This window comes from Haemaphysalis longicornis, unplaced genomic scaffold, assembly GCF_048455015.1.
Source record: "Haemaphysalis longicornis isolate Haplotype H1 unplaced genomic scaffold, Haemaphysalis longicornis Haplotype H1 scaffold_16, whole genome shotgun sequence".
Taxonomy (NCBI): Eukaryota; Metazoa; Arthropoda; class Arachnida; order Ixodida; family Ixodidae; genus Haemaphysalis; species Haemaphysalis longicornis.
Window position 1 is genome coordinate 21571008 of NW_027526266.1, and position 15828 is coordinate 21586835.

The following is a 15828-nucleotide window of genomic DNA, read 5'->3' on the forward strand; positions in this document are numbered from 1 at the left end:
AGGTAACAGAGTATAAAAGTCGCGTAACAGAAAACTTTAGTTGAATTAAGTTTGCGCATGGCAAAAGCAACACTGGTCAAGCCATGTCAAGCCGAAGCCATTTGCCTGTTGTGTACGAGTTTCAAAGCGCAAGCCAGCATCGATTTCTTGTACATAACGAAACCTGCTGCTTTCTCCTCGGCATCTTTTTGCGTCATGAACGAAAGGTAAGATATTTTTTAAGGGCTGGTGTCAAGAGGGACGGGTAATTATATACCTGTCCGTGTACTGCAAACGCCGTGCGCTCTCCGTATGTTGGACATAACTGGCTAGGCACATTCTGAATGACAATGTAACTAAAGCACTCAAGGAATCATTTGTTATTCGCAAACATGGGCTAAATTTAAATACGTTGTTCTAGAGCCCCCAAATACACTTTCCTTGAGTCTGTCAGCGGCACGGTCACGTAGCCGCGTAGACGACCGCGTTCGCATTGAAGACGGCGCTAGCTGCGACGTGATGTGCGCGGTGGCTACGCTTTTACACTCACTCAAGGTTACCAGAAAGGTTGTAGCGCTTTTTAGAGTGTAAGCTCTTTAAGGGCGTGCGTTATAAATTGGTGTTGAGGTAAACTGTAGTCACGGGGTGACGAAACGTGGAAGAAGCCGTACGATGCGTTCATTCCTGCTAGTATGCTACGACTGTGTTCTCTACTGCGCGGCGCAATCCTGCGAACGCGGCGAAGTAATCGCATTTTGCCGACATGCGCTTGAAGAGCGTAGAAATATATTTACCGTTCTTGCTGTAAACGCTTGTATACATACGAATCCGCTGATAGACAACGCCAAAGCGCGTCGGTGAGGACGCTTCCTTGACATTCAGCGAAGACATTCAGTGGCCATAGAACAACTTTGCGCGATGCAGCTTCGTATGCAGGGTTTTTAAATGCGGGATGGATGTTCGTTCTGCAGTACACAGTGACAGTAGTGTTAAAATGTTCCCCACTGGCTCTGCCGAAGTGGAGTAGCTGGTGTTAGACCATATTGAAATATAGGAGAAATTAGAATGACTAATCAGGCTTTGGTTTCACGAGGTTACCTCCCTTCACAAGTTGCCTGCCGCATCTTGTCTATGTATCATGTACAGTGAAATCTCGTTGATACGTTTTTCAGGGGAACCGGGAAATAAAAAGTATTATGTGAAAATCGTATTATCCAAAGAGTTTGTTAAAAAAAAAGGGAAAAAATCTGCATTCTCCGTCAGCAACTCAATTTTATTGAGCAACAGTGGAGTAGCTGGTAAATTTGTGCTGCACTTTCTTTTCGAAGTGGGGGAGAAAATTCTCCGGAAATGTAAAAAAAAAAAAAAAAGCTGCTGGTATTTTTCACTTGGGCGGACGCTGTTCTGTATGACACTTCGCGTTGTGCCTTGAATTGGTGAAGCCAGCCACCAGATGCTTTGGAGTCCTCAATGCCCAAGGAGAGCGCAGTGTTGTCAACTTTTTCGCGTAGTACTGACCTATCGGCGTTCATCCTGCCGCTCTTACTTCCTCCAACCATGTGAGCAGGATGTCTTCCATTTGGTCATGCTTCGCACCTTGTGCTTGTTTCGCATCGGGGCCGTAAACTTGCGGATTCTTTTGAAGTTCCTCTTGCTGACCTGCAATAGTGTTGAGCGTTGACACTGGCAAACCGAGCTTGTGTGCCAAATCCACGCATTTCCTCTTCGGGTTTTCTTCCAATTTCTGTACAATTTCCACTTTTTCTTTTTATACTGAGTGCCTTCCGTTTCTTCGACATTGCCACAAACCTGGCAGCACACCCCGCACAGCAACAAGGCAGCCTAAGGAGAACAAGACTAGTCAAATAGAACAAGAACAAAAATGGCCTCATAAGCAACACCACCGAACACAGGAACAGCGCAGAAAGAGAACAAAGAACGGAGCGGGAAGCACAGAGCATGGCGAGAAGTTGGGGAGGGAAGTCGCCGCCTGCCAAGAGCATTGGAACCTTCTTCCTCGATTATGACCAAACTGAGAAACTCTGTGATTATGATATGTTTCACTAGATGGCACAGTGCCTCGCCTCACATATCATCCTCATTGAACAGAGCGCCCACGCCCGGCAGCAGTGTTTTTGTCGCAGAACTGGCGCTGCCATGCAGGTCATGGGTTGTTGACATGGGGTTTGAGCTAGTATACCGAAGAATAAATGTAAGGTTTCTAAAAATGGTCAAGGTTTCCAATGGTATCCAATTTTTATCAAAAATGTGATTGTATCAAATGCACGAAAATGCATTATTTCTAAGGGATTTTAGCTTGGAATGAAAAGAAAAACGTATTATGCAGAATTGTATCAATGACATCCCACTGTATGAGGCCTTCCTTCATAATAGTTAAGTTTGCATGATCCATCTAGAAGCACTACGTCCCATCTTTTTCTCTGACCAACATGACTGGAGACACCCACAGACTGGACGATGGTTCGACTGTATCCTTACTGAGCATTTTTTTTTTTTTTACCTTTTGGATGACGAGTCGTTCAGCAAGTGGTACGCAATAGGGCCACCTGTACACTAGTGAAGCATCGTTGGTGTTGATATGATGAGTGACTGCAGAAGTTTAGGTTGGTGGATGGTTGTCTAAGTCGAAGATGTCCTTGCAGGAATCCAGAAGACGAGGGAGATCGGCGGTATGATCCGGTGGGAGGTCTGAAGCAGCCACTGCCTTGATTGATGGTGCTTGATGGGACGCCTGCACTGCAGGAGGTAAATCTGCAGGGGTGCTAGCATTCATGGCAGAAAGGGCACAGCATTGCAAGCGAAATCCCCTTCGGAAAGACTTGAGGTGTGAAACTGAAGTTGAAAAACTGAAAGGGAAGGCAGGTTTGGTTCTGTACCACAGTAATGATGATGTGCGGCAGAGTGACGTTTCACAGAAGCAGCGCGTCTGTAATAGGGAAGACCATATAATAACTTGCAAAAGAAAAGCGAACACTGACCAAGAATAAAAATATATTGAATGTTTCGGAACCACATACGGGTCCCTTGTTCACTACGTATGACAAGCCGTCGTCGTCAATTATATAGGCAGCACATGACGTAGAGAGCATGCGTAGACGGGAGGCAAAGTCCCATTCGTCCGGTTCATTGTGGCTGGCGTTGATTGGATAAAAAGTGACTAGCAGACGCCGAGATGATGTGTTCTTTTCCTTAGCTAAAATTGCGGTGTTCTCCCAGTCAATCTTGTGGGAATGTTTGTGCGCGTGCTCCGCAATGGCATTCGTCATGTGATTATGATTTCTTACATCACGTTGGTGCTCTTTCAGTCGTCGCGGAGCTTGCTGGTCGGTACATGGGCAATGCGCATGTCGTATTTTGAAAAGACGCGCGACAATGCTTTGCTTATTCCTGGGACGTAGGGGATGGCTGCGCGTGCTCGTAATGTCCTGTTGTTGGCCATTCTTGGCTGTAGTATCTTATACTTGGTCAGGCAAATAAGTCGCTTAGGATAGCCATTGGCGCTTAGTTTGCGGCGAATCGTTCCTAATTCACGTTTCAGTGCACTGTCATCTGAGCAGATGCGTACGGCGCGCTTTATCAAGGACGACACAACGGATGTCTTGTGGCCGAGAGGGTGGCAAGATTCAAAACTGGGGTAACGACCCGTGTGTGTGGGCTTCCTGTACACTGAGAAGGAGAGAGCGCCCACATCGCGGCGAACAAGAACATCCAAAAAAGGGAAGCATGTTGTCTTGCTCGAACTCCACGGTGAACTGTATATCCACATTCTGGGCGTTGAGGCTGTCCAGAAGACATGGGACATCTTGCTTTTTTAAAATACAAAAACAGTCGTCGACATAGTGGCAGAAAAACCTCGGTGCCGGTGTGAAGGTTGCCAATACCTTCCCCTCTAAAGCCTCCATAACTAGATTGGCTGTAGTAACTGATATGGACGCACCCATCGCCGTGCCATGGGTCTGCTGATAGGGGCTTCCCCCGTAAGAAAAATAGGTGTTGCGCAGACAAAACATAAGCAACTCACAGAGCTCGGGGACGTCAAAGGGAGTGCGATCGGGAAGGCTAATGTCCGCGTTTAGTGCTTCTTCGCACATGGCTACTGCCAGATCCACTGGGACACTAGTGAAAAGAGACTTGACGTCGAACGAAACCATGACGTCGTCTTCAGTTAGAGTTGCGTCCTTCAGCTTCGAAACAAAAGAGGATGAGTTTCCGACGTGCGTGGGCGTCTTACCGGCTAGAGGGCTCAACACTTGGTGAAGGTAGCCTGATAGTCGGTAGAGCGGTGACCTCGAGAAGTCGACGATAGGCCAAAGAGGAACGCCAGGCTTGTGGATTTTAGGCAGACCGTAGATTGCCGGGGCTGAACCGTTCGTGCACAGTAACCTGTAGTAGAGGCCCTTGTGGTGCAGAGGGACTAGCTTGAAAAGCCTGGTTAGCAGTTCTTGGAGCTTCGACTGTAACCTGCTAGTTGGGTCACGGGCTAGAGGAGCGTATGTCTGCTGGTCTTCGAGAAGGGCCAACATCTTCGTGTGGTAGTCACTGCTATCTAGCAAGACCGTGGCATTGCCTTTGTCAGCAGGAAGGATTGCGATACTGCTGTTATTCCGCAGGCTCCTGATGGCTTGCCTCTCCGCTACCGATAAATGCAGTCTTGCACAATGTCTTCGCAAACCAGAGAGCACACCAATAGCACGGGTGCGCGCTTCTTGCCGTACTTCAGAGGGAAGCTGGCCGACCGCGCGTTCGACCGCACAAATCACCTTTCCTGGCTCCGGGGGTGCTTCTTTGTTAAAATTCAAACCACGGGACAAAACCTTAGCCTCCTCTTCGTCCGGTGTGTACGGAGATAGGTTGATGACCTCTTGGGTGCATTGTGGCACGTCCGGCTGGAGTGCTTGCAGTTTCCTCTCTTGCGACGTTCTATGACGGCCTTCTGCCATGCGAGCAGTGAAGTTTGTGTGCAGCTGCACATCTGGGAAGTCCTCAGGAATAAGATACTCAAGTTGCCGGCGTGCAAAGAAGGTTTGCTTCTCCAAAGCTCGTAGCTTCTGGCGGCACTCAAGGATACGTGCTTGTAGTAGCTTCCGCTCGGCTTGTCGAACAATCTGGTGAGAAATAACTGTGAGAAACGGGTGGGCTTTATCACAGGGGCATGTATGTTACAGCATTTGACAGCAAATGGACATAATCTGTGGAACGAGAACGGTGCTTTTGAGCATTTTTGGCAGAAGAAAATTCAAAAGAGAGAAGTCCCGCAGAACAGTCAATGAGAGCGGTTCGAAAAAAAATGGACGTTGAGGATAATGTCATGGGGGCATTTTTCAAGGATGGTGAAGAGAACGACACTATCGTGGTCGGCAATCCATATTCAGGCGGTACGCATTCCGGCAATTGAAGGTGTGCTCTCATTGGCAACTCGAACAAATGTTTGCATGGGTGGCGTCAGACCTTTGCGGAGATGCCAGCGGAGGGTTAAGCTCATTACAGAGATGTGAGCATTTGTGTCAGTTTGAGCCTGGGCTGCAACACCATCAACAGTAACGTCTAGTAAATTGGGCTTAGACTCCTTGGTTAATAGAGGATCTGTCGTCCAGGTCACAGATGCAGTATTACCTCCTTGAGCTGCATTGATTAGTCTTCTGGTGAGGCGAAGGCTTAGCGTGGCAATGTCGAAAGCTGTAGCGGGCCACATGCCCACCGTGACAGCAGTGGAAGCATATTGGGTTGTTTTCAGGAGTACTCCACTCTTCGGAATTTTGTGTCTGAAAATGGCGTGGGGCATATTGGTGGGGACCAGTTAAGACACGAGGAACAGTGAAAGCGTTTTTCGGGTGAGCTACAGAGCAAATGCGTGGAATGGTGTGGCTTGCGAGCTCTTGCTGTATATCGCATGGATTAGGGAGATGGAAGGTGACGTTCATTCACGGGTCGGGGCTAGTAGGCCAGCCATAGCCGTAGCCTCCAGCTCAAGGCGTACTATTTTCATTAAGTCGTCGAACAAAGAAGGCAAATTCCAGTGGAGTAGTATACTCGTAATAGGATGTGGGAGCCGTGTTAGGCAGTCGAGTGAACTGTGGGGCAATACAGTGAGCTTTCGCTTGTTTCTTTCTTACTTTATTTGGTACCCACAGCGCCTGTTGGCATTACAGTGGGGGGAATAACAAAAATAAATGCATCAACTAGTTACGTTGATAACCAAGGAAACATTTTCCAGAGGCTGCGAAGCCCTTTTCAAGATGTTTAAACGGTCTGCACTCTGTAATGATGCCGTCTGTGCTGGTGCAGTCCTTAAAAACAAGCAGGTTGAAAGCGCCATCAGCAATTCCTTTCTGCACATGGCCTACTTTGCCAGTTTCTGACGTGTCGGCATCTATCTTGTGACACAGAGCAACACCATCCTGAATATAGGCGATGGATGACTCCATCGAGGTTTTGGCATGGGAAGAAAGTTCCTTCGCGGCTAGTTGGTGGCCAACAAACTTTCCGAACAGCTCACGTAATATCAATTTGCAGGTTTCCCAGCTTGTCAGGTCTGCTTCGTGTGTCTCAAACCAACAATAGTCTGGCTGGGCCCTTGAGGTAAAATATTACGTTGGCCAGCCCCAAGGTTGCATCCCATCTGTTATGAGCGCTCGCACTCTCGTAGGTGCTTGTCCAGTCATCAACGTCAGTGCCGCAGAAGGTGCTGCGGTCGCAGGGATGGGAGATGACCATAAGTGGCATAGTCGGCCAGAGGGCTCCATCGAGTGCCAAAATTTCTGTGCCGACCTGGCGTCCGCTGCGCAGCTCCGTGTTTGAGGTAGCAGATGTTGCAGTGCAGGAGGACCAGGATAGGGCACGCTGCGCAAGCCCCTTCATCTTCGAAGCGCGCAAATGAGGTTACTGCGCGCGCAGTAATCCAGGCTGGTGCTCTGCTTTCAGCATTGACTCTGGAAACCTTTTCTACTCCCTTCCGTATGAACAAGTTTTGGTCTCTGTGAAAGAGTGTATCACTGTCTACAACGGCGAGGTTAAGTTTATGCAAAGTTGCGGGATTTCCGTGGAATCCTTTTTGGAGCTTCTGCGTTTCTACTTAGCATCAACTATTGTAGGATGGTGTGACGGTGTCTTTGTGCAGAGATCTGGAATCTGTAGACGTTCTAAAGTTCCTCACCTTGTTAGTGACATTTCCTTGGCTCATGTTGACCGTGTATTGTAACGTGACTTGGAGGGTTTGGCAATTAAAATTTTCATGTATGTTGACGATTACCTAGTACTTTGTGGAAACTATTACCCTACAAGAAAAATGGTAGACATTTTAAAAGCATTCACACGTCACGCATTTAGGCTGACCTTTATGTCCAAGGCGCTAAAGAAAAGAACAATCCAGTTTTTGGACCTGTTGTTAAAATTCGAGCAGAATCATGTATGTTGGCTCTATAGACCGCGATCGAAGAAGCCTTTACTGAACTCTTCATCAGCACGTTCTAGGATTGCAAAATATGGGATTGTTGTCAACTGCCTCAGGTCAGCCATCTTGTTTTGTTTTCAGTCTTGTTTTCACCTAATTGAGTCTAGCTTTGGTGAACAGTTAGTTGGACCCAAAAATGCTGGCTACGGTGACGGAGTCATTGGGTCGGCCTGTCTTCAGTTGTTGGATTTGGTGAAGAAAACTTGTCTCCTGCTTGTGATGTTGTGAAGGAAGAGATAGTTGTAATCTCGTACCTGCACGATGTATCTCACCGCTTGAAAGAAGTGGGGAGCAGATATAACATCAATGTGGTGTTTTCAGCCAAAATTAAGTTAAACTGCAGCTGTCCCGCCATCGAAAAGAATATTAGTAATAAGGGCCGAGCAAACAGCTGTGGTGTGAAACATGAGAAACAGGTTGTTCCTTACAGATTAAATGTGGTTTATTGCATTCCTTTCAATGGTGGTCGCTTTGATGTTGGCCAGTTCACTGAGTGCCTTCTGGCCCTCTTCCCAGCCATTGCAAAGATTATGGTTGCACGCTTTTCCTTCATGATACAACGGTACTGTTCTTGCACGATGAACAAAAGGTGAGGGAAGTATAGTGGAAGCACATAAAATTCGAAAAATGTCTGACTCGTGTGTTAGCGCTCGTCTTTAGCACTTTTAGATGCAGAATTGGCGTATCTTGAAGAGAGCAGTACTTGAGAGCGTTTGTCTCTCAACGAACAAAAATTCAGTTTTGGTTCGTTGGTTGTCCACTGTTATCCTCCTTTTTGTCCCGTTATTTGTGCGCTGCGAAGATGAATCTGCACCAACTAGCCCGGTTTTCTACGCTACTTCAGTCCGCAACCACTATCAATGATGTTACGTGGCGCGGAGAAATTACAGGTTGTTTACAAACAAGTCGACAGCATTGGCTCAATGGTAAAGCGGTGCCAGAGTCGCCAACTGATCAACTTTGGTAACGTCATTTTTCGCTCGCGAGTCATTTAATTTGCATTCGTTCTCGTCGTCCAATGAGGATTACTGCACGACAACACCTACACGGCACGTCCAAAGCATCGAACAGATGGGTATTTCAGATACTTGGCTCCTAACTTATGGTAATAGTATTAAGGCGAAGCAGCAAGTACAAGGCGTGCAAGGCAGCAGCCTGACTTCTTCTGGCCATCGTTGTCGGTCTAAAGGAGCAACTAAGTATACTTGTGCATGAAGGATATGCTATCCAGGCATTGACGATTTACAAAGTGACACTGTGTTTATTCAAAAAGGTCATTCTTTAGCGCGTGTTGTTATAAGGTCTTTCCCACTTCTCTTGTTTTTAATAAAGTGCTGTTTTGCCGCTTTGCGCTGAAATCAGTTTTCAACTCTTGAGGATTTGTGCCTAGTCAAGTAATGGCTCCAACTTGTGCCTGAGCAGCAGCCGCAGTTCCTAAAGCATTGTGCAGCTGAGCCCAAGGACTTTTTCTTTTCCTTTTTTTTTTTTAGTGAAGGCAAAAAGAAAAAAATCGAAAACGCCCGTGTGTGCAGATTTCAGTGCGTGTTAAGATACCCAAATGTCAGGATTAACGTGGATTGAACCTAGCACTGTGTCACGCTTCATAGCCCAAGAGTGGCCTCGGCAACTACAACCCCCGAAATAGAATCTTTTTCCACTTTGTTTTTGCAGCAGTAGTGCGATGAGTTGGGCTCAGCCTAGTGCCCCCTCATGTAATTCCTGACTGATAAACCGACCCAGTTGTCCTGTATGGCCATTGTGTGACAGCTGTTCTGTCAGATACACTGTAAGCACCTGCTTAGCTATTGGGTAAGGCAGTGCAGTTTGTTAATGAGATCAGAGATCAAAGCAGTCTAGCTCAGAACTTTAATCCTACTAGTGTAAGCCATTATTTGGCCTTGTACAAATTCTCAAAAAAGTCAAAAATACCGTTTGGTGTGAAGGGACTAAAGCAGGTTTTAGACACAAGACTGCATCAGCAAAGGATCTCTGGTGTCAAGTAGAAAAAAAATTCAGAATAAGCAGTTAGAATAGTTCAAAAGCAGGCTAAACTAACTTTTGTGTACATATTAATGTAGCCCTATACGGGACAAAATACACCATCAATTGTGAATTTAGATTCACTTGGCATTTGCGGTGTGGTTGTAAAAGGAAGCGTTTATTTGTTTCTTTTGGTGTTGCAGGTGCTGACTGAGAAATTGTGGAAAGTTTTGAGCCCAGATGTTCCTGGCCTAAACCGTGATGGGCACGTAAAATGTTGTATGTATATTTGAGGTTATAAAGCATTTAATAAAGAATTTTCGAGCTTTGGGACTTGTTTTCTGCTGTTTCATATACCCATACATTGCAACAAGTAATCTATATTCAAATCTGTAGTTTTATTAAAAAATTGTTTTCAGCAGACAGATTTACTATTCACCACGTCACTTTTTCATGATCAGTTCATTAGCATGTGTTGCGTTTTTTTTTTAGCAATTGATGCAGAACTAGCACACATACTAGGTAAAGATTTATAAGGCTTAATGTTATGTTTCAGTTTTTCAGTCAATTTGAGAACCTGTATTTGCTGTAAACTTAAGTGCTTTTGTGATCACATGCCTTGAAGCATGCTCCAGCGTAAGAATACTGGATACCAAAGCCCCTTGTAGCTTGTTTTGGTCAGTGTGTGTACAAACGTAAGTCATCAGTGGAGGCTTCATAGTCCAACTCGTAAATAAATGTGGGTGCTAGCACCATTGGGGCTTGCAAGCAAAAAAAAAAAAAAAGACCCGTGAACACACGATCGCGAAGAGGAGCCGGTGCAAATAGGTAGTCCTGCGTGTCTAAATCTAAGAGGCGAAGATCAGAGCAGGAGTATTTGACAGTTTTAATTGTGGCTGGGCAAAACTTTAGTGCCAACTGCCGTTTCGTCTGGGCGGAGCGCTAGATATACGATAAAGAAAAAAACAAAACAAGCAACCCGGTTGTTTGTGCCATCGCATAAAAAGCAGCAGGCCACAAAGTGCCAACCATCGTGACAAGGTTGAAAGCAATCGTCAGAAAATCTGAGTACAACATGTTCAAGGTGGGCGACAAGTGATTATACTTATCGCGTATTCCTAGCGTGACTTCGGCCCAACTTTATGGGGCATTAGGCTAAATTTATATTTGTCACACTCCAGGAATTCATTCGTAATAAAGGTTGACGATTTTCACAGCGGCGGCCGATCACAGGGTGAACTGTGGATGCACGCTTGCGTAGCAACCGTTTACGCGACGATTTGCGAACGCTACACTGCGATTGCAAAACAGCACGGATGTCAAAGTATTTAGGTAATATTACCTAGAACACTGTTGCAGCGTAAAACTTAATCAAACGACCCGGTTGAAGCACTTCGAAATGCACAGCGGTGGGCACCACAAGGGGACGCGAAATCCAACACAGGCACAGTTGAAGCACTTTTAACTTCGTTAAAATATCCAGATCTAGGAGTGTGGTTGAATCACAGCGCAGCCGTCCCAGAAGGCGAAATCCAACGCGCGATTGAAACACTTGCCGGTTCGCGCAAGTGAAAAGGGCGCACGCTTCGGTATTCACTGCCGGCCGGCCGCCGGGCCAAGAGCGGGGAGTGTGCACACCGGCAGAACAGCCCCGCAACCCTTCGCCTTTCCCTCTCGCACTCCTCCTTTTCTCCCTTTCGTGGGTGATGCATCGCCGAAACCGGAATACGCTACGGCCCGTGTGTTACAATAAGGTTCGGGTCGTCCCACGACTGCTACTTCCGTAGCCGAAAAAACCTACCGTCACCCTGAGTCTGCTCTTTTGTTCAAATTTCACTGTCACCTCGGCTACATTGGTCACCCAGTCTTAATGAGTGGGATGGATGATTCTTTTGAAATGCTTTTTCTGCAAACGCAACTATACTTCACCGTTTTTATCAACACCTTTTTTGTCTATGACAAAAATGGAATAGACGAACGCGTACTCTGGGCTGCTTCATGGTATAAAGTTGCACATTATCGGTCATATCAGTCACTATACACCATGAAATAATTTATCATATTTGAGAATTAGGTTCCTTACTACAATTTCAGCCACACAGCGGGTTTTATGAAACAATTTTCGTTTCTAGACTCCAAAATTGAATATTTAAGCGTACCCACTTCCTGCTCCAAAAAGAACTTTGTTTTGTTTGTAAAGACACTGTTTTGTAATGAATCGCTAGTGTTGCGGGCGCTGCTGGCAAAACGTGTGTGTTTTTTTTTAATGTGCATTCAACCCCGTCAACAATGCGCCGCAGAAGCAACAGGCGGCAGGATACGTCGTGATGAATTATCCTCATTCCTAAAAATTCAACCCGCTCCGAGCGCTCGACCACGAGCCCAATGTATCTCCGAGTATATTTTTTGAGCGGGTCTGAGAACAACTCGGGTCAAAATCAGTTTTGTTGCGCGTAGGGCTTGCAAGCATAAAAAACATACGCTCTTCAAAACTATTTTAGAGAGTAAACGACTGCAACAGCTTCCGTGAATCCATAACGTCGAAAAAGCACAAAGGCGTGCGAATAACAATTTCTTTCACTTAGCAGGGTTTTAAATCATATATTTTAAATTATCTGTTTTAAATTTACGTTCCTTCGCCTAGCGTACGAGTTGTAAACGAAGTTTTTACACTAGCTACAGAAGTCGTCACAGCAGTGACCGCCTCTTCTATTTCATTCTGGAAACATGTTAAAAAAGGGCGGTGGATACGGGGCGACAATGACGAGACTACAAAGCACTTGCGCTCGACCCAGAGCTAGTCCTGTCTAATATATTCTTTGTCGCCCCCTCTCTATCCCGCTAATTTAACACGTTTCACAGTTCTCACCAACTAGACCACATTTATGCATTAACAAGCAGTCATTAAAGAGTTCACGAAATGTCCTCTAACATCAGTGGACGTCGCCGCACACACAACGGTAGCGCCGTTGTCGCAATCTGCCGGCCTGTGTTTCACACCTGCTCCGAGATTCACAAGTTCTGAGACCACCATCAGCAATCAATGGTTACATAGTCACCAGAATTTGTGGCCAGCGGGGTTGTTTCAACGCCACGAAACCGTTCCTGGGAAAGTTTGGTTTGGCTGCTTACGACCGGCCAAACACGGCCTGATTTGGTTGTAGACGCCCCAAAAAAGCATTTCACGATGCTAATTGCTTTAATTTTTTTTCCGAGGCTACAGCCTTCATCTCAATAGGCCATGAAGGCATGGAACTTTGCTTGAGTGCTAAAACTTGTTTGCTGTAAATTCTCTTGATAAAATATTCGTAAAATCTTTCTTAAATACTAATGAATGGTCATTTTTCATCTTACGATTCAGCTAACAAATTCATGAAACATAACAAGAAACTATTCACTATATTAAATATGCTAGCCAAATGCCCGAATCCGAAGAATAGGAACTTCTAAAGCTGCATTTCAACCCTAAAATACTGTCACCGATCCCTCTATCCACTGTCAACGTTTGAGAAGATGTCTTCATGATTTATAATCCAAGATTAATCTGAATATCCCGTGTTTGTTTGTTTTCTTTTTCAGAGAGCTTCGAGCTCCCTAGCTAGCTTTACCAAGCGCCCGGTTTCCAAATAAAAACAAATACATTTTTCACTCACGTGAACTCACTCTTTGCATGCGCTCGGGCAGGCGAGATTCATTCCACGATACGAAAGCCAGGCACTGCCGGTGCGATGCAAAACGTCAATAAACGTGTGTGGCAATATGCCGCTTTCAGCTCCTTACCCGACCAATACGATACAATAACCACCCTTATTTACGAAAACAATACGTAGAATTATAAATAAGCCAAGAAAACATTTTACAGTAAAAAAATTTTGATTATTGAAAAAAAAATTATCTGTTGGGGCTCGAACCCAGGACGTTCCTGCTACGAACCGCTATTCTGTCCCTTGGGCTACTGAGCCCTAATGGCGTGGTTATTGAGTTCTTTTCGCCGTCGTTGAAAACTATTGCAAAAGTGTTCGAAGTGCTACAGTAGGTAGTGCTGGGTGCGTGCAGGAAGAGGAGAGGTACCCACCGGGGAAGAAAATCTCGTCTCGCCCTGCGTGACAAAGCACAGTTGGATGTTTTATGATGCTCTGGATTCTCAGTGAACTAGAGGGCTCTAGAGACTTCTACGATGGCGGAGCGTGGATTAGTGTGCGCGGCTTGGAAGAGGGTTTAGCGACGTCCGTGGCCTCGCTGGGCATTTTTGTGGTGCAATTATGAAGGAAACAAACTTTTCCAGGTCTCCTAATTACCACGGACACGCAAACTGCATAATAAGTGTCCATCACCTCAATGTGCTGAAATAACTTGCAGAAAGCATCAATTACACCGTAATGTACGAAGCTGGAACCTCTGCTTTAAATTATGGCAGTCAGACTTGCCGCAATTATTCCAGATTTACACGTTAAGGTTCAAAATTAACTCCACAGGGCACTGTAGGGTCTAAGTTGGGCAGTGTTGAAAGAGAAGCTGTTTGATATATTTTACGTTCGGGATGTACATCCGGCTGTCATCGTAGCTTAGTGACCTAGTTACACAAGTAACGAATTCTGAAATGTCGCGTTGTTTGGTGTTTGATGCCCAAAACTTTATTTTTGTGTAAGAACGCTTAAACATTTTTTTATGACCTTGAAGGACTCTAGACATCACAAATATGAAGTCAGAAAATAAATTAGCTTTAATAGGACGAATGGGGTGTCCAGCAGCCCCGCGAGGCGGCGGACAAACAAGGCCTCAACGCGCCCAAGTGGGAGACCCAAGGCCCGGTCGGCGAGAGCTCTGCAGGACCACCAGTATAGTTTTCACCAACCAACCAAATTAAAACTGACACAATGAGGTATTTCCCCTGAGCAAAGCCGGGTACTTACTGCTTCATATATTAGCTGAAGAAGAATGCTGCCTCGATCAGCGTCTACCGGTTCATTTTATGGTTCAACTCCAGGCCGTAAATCTAAAGTTTGTATTGTTATAATTCGTAATAGGAAGAAAATAAAACTGCCCAGTTTCACTTACCTGTTACAAGCCCATGGAGCCACCGGGCCGGCTTGCGAGTCGACACTCATAAACAAGTCGGGTTTTTATCGCGCACAACTACGTGCTGCCCTCTATTTTTCCATTTTTTAACGACCGGTTCCCTTCGTCTGTGAACAGATGGCGCTAAACTTCCAAAGAACCACAAAGCGTGGGAGAACAAAAATGTTTGGGTTGTTGCAACTTAGTAACGCTGGACAATAAAGGGAAGGCTAAAGACAAAAAAACAGCGTTTTGCATGCTCCTGACTGTTTGGAAGCGTTCATTTTAAAACTATAACAGTGTAAGCAGCCAGACATTGGGAGCGCTGGTCCTATGTTCACACTTTTTTTTAAGTGCGGGGCACTTTATGGGACCGGCTCGCCGTCGTAGCTCGCCCGTGCTACCACCGCAGTACCGCGCGTCACGCACCCAAACAGGCTTCGAAAACATACCCGTTTGTTCGTCGGTTCAGCCTTCGTACCAAAAGTTAGGACAATACTAGATCAAGAAGTTGATATACGAGGAACCGTTCGAAAGTCTTGGAACCATTGGCGCAAGTCATACATGTCCGCATTATCTATCGCAGACAACAATAAAAAAAAAAACGGCGGGTTCATTTTAGGCTAAATTTATGTGCTTAACCGGCCGTCCCCGCGTTCACTTAGGAATGCTCGTTTGGTTACTTTCTACCATAGTACGCGAAAAAAAGTGGCCGCAGAACAACAAAAAAAGACGACACGTTCAAAAAGGTACAGAAAGGCTCCAGACCACGCGAGATGAAAGCAAGCACAAAAAGAGCAGAACGCCCGATCGTGCTGTTCCAAACAGAACAAGAAACAATGATAGAGTGGGAAGGCGTGTGAGCACCTCGAAAGCGGAAATATTGAATTGCATTGAACAAACCTCTGTTCAATTCATCAAGAAAAGAGTGTGAGATGGAACGGTATAGCGTCAAGGGTGGTAGCAAAGAGCAAAGAACGGCGCCACATTTCACAGCTGTCACGTTAAGTGGAACTGCTTTAACTTTTTCCGAAACGCTCGCTTTCATTCAGCTTGTCTAACTCCAACGCTTGTGTACCACTTTCAAGTATTTTTTCTCCAAGCAATGAGAGCAGGACATAGTGAAAGATGTCGCAAATCTTTCCGGTTGACATTGGCCGTCTGTGTGATCGACTTCACGAAGGACCACATTATAAATGTCACAATGATTATATCTCTAAGAGACGGACCTGCTGGTTTCTATCTTCCGCCCTTGTTGTCTCTCTAGTGGGAAAGCCCAGTGGCCACAGGTGGTGGCATCACAGCCAGTGCAAAGAGCAGGCAATTCTCACGCGGTCTTT

General features: G+C 45.8%; 1 protein-coding gene and 1 long non-coding RNA gene across 2 annotated transcripts in view; both read left to right on the forward strand.

Moving 5' to 3' along the window:
• Window positions 1–15828, forward strand: part of LOC144166171 (chymotrypsinogen B-like) — a 43134-nt gene that overhangs the window by 12949 nt on the left and 14357 nt on the right. The gene's annotated exons all lie outside the window — the stretch shown is intronic.
• LOC144166173 (uncharacterized) lies at window positions 154–9763 on the forward strand. The gene is made up of 3 exons (XR_013321607.1): window positions 154–206; window positions 2643–2745; window positions 9634–9763. It is a non-coding gene; the product is annotated as an uncharacterized LOC144166173 (long non-coding RNA).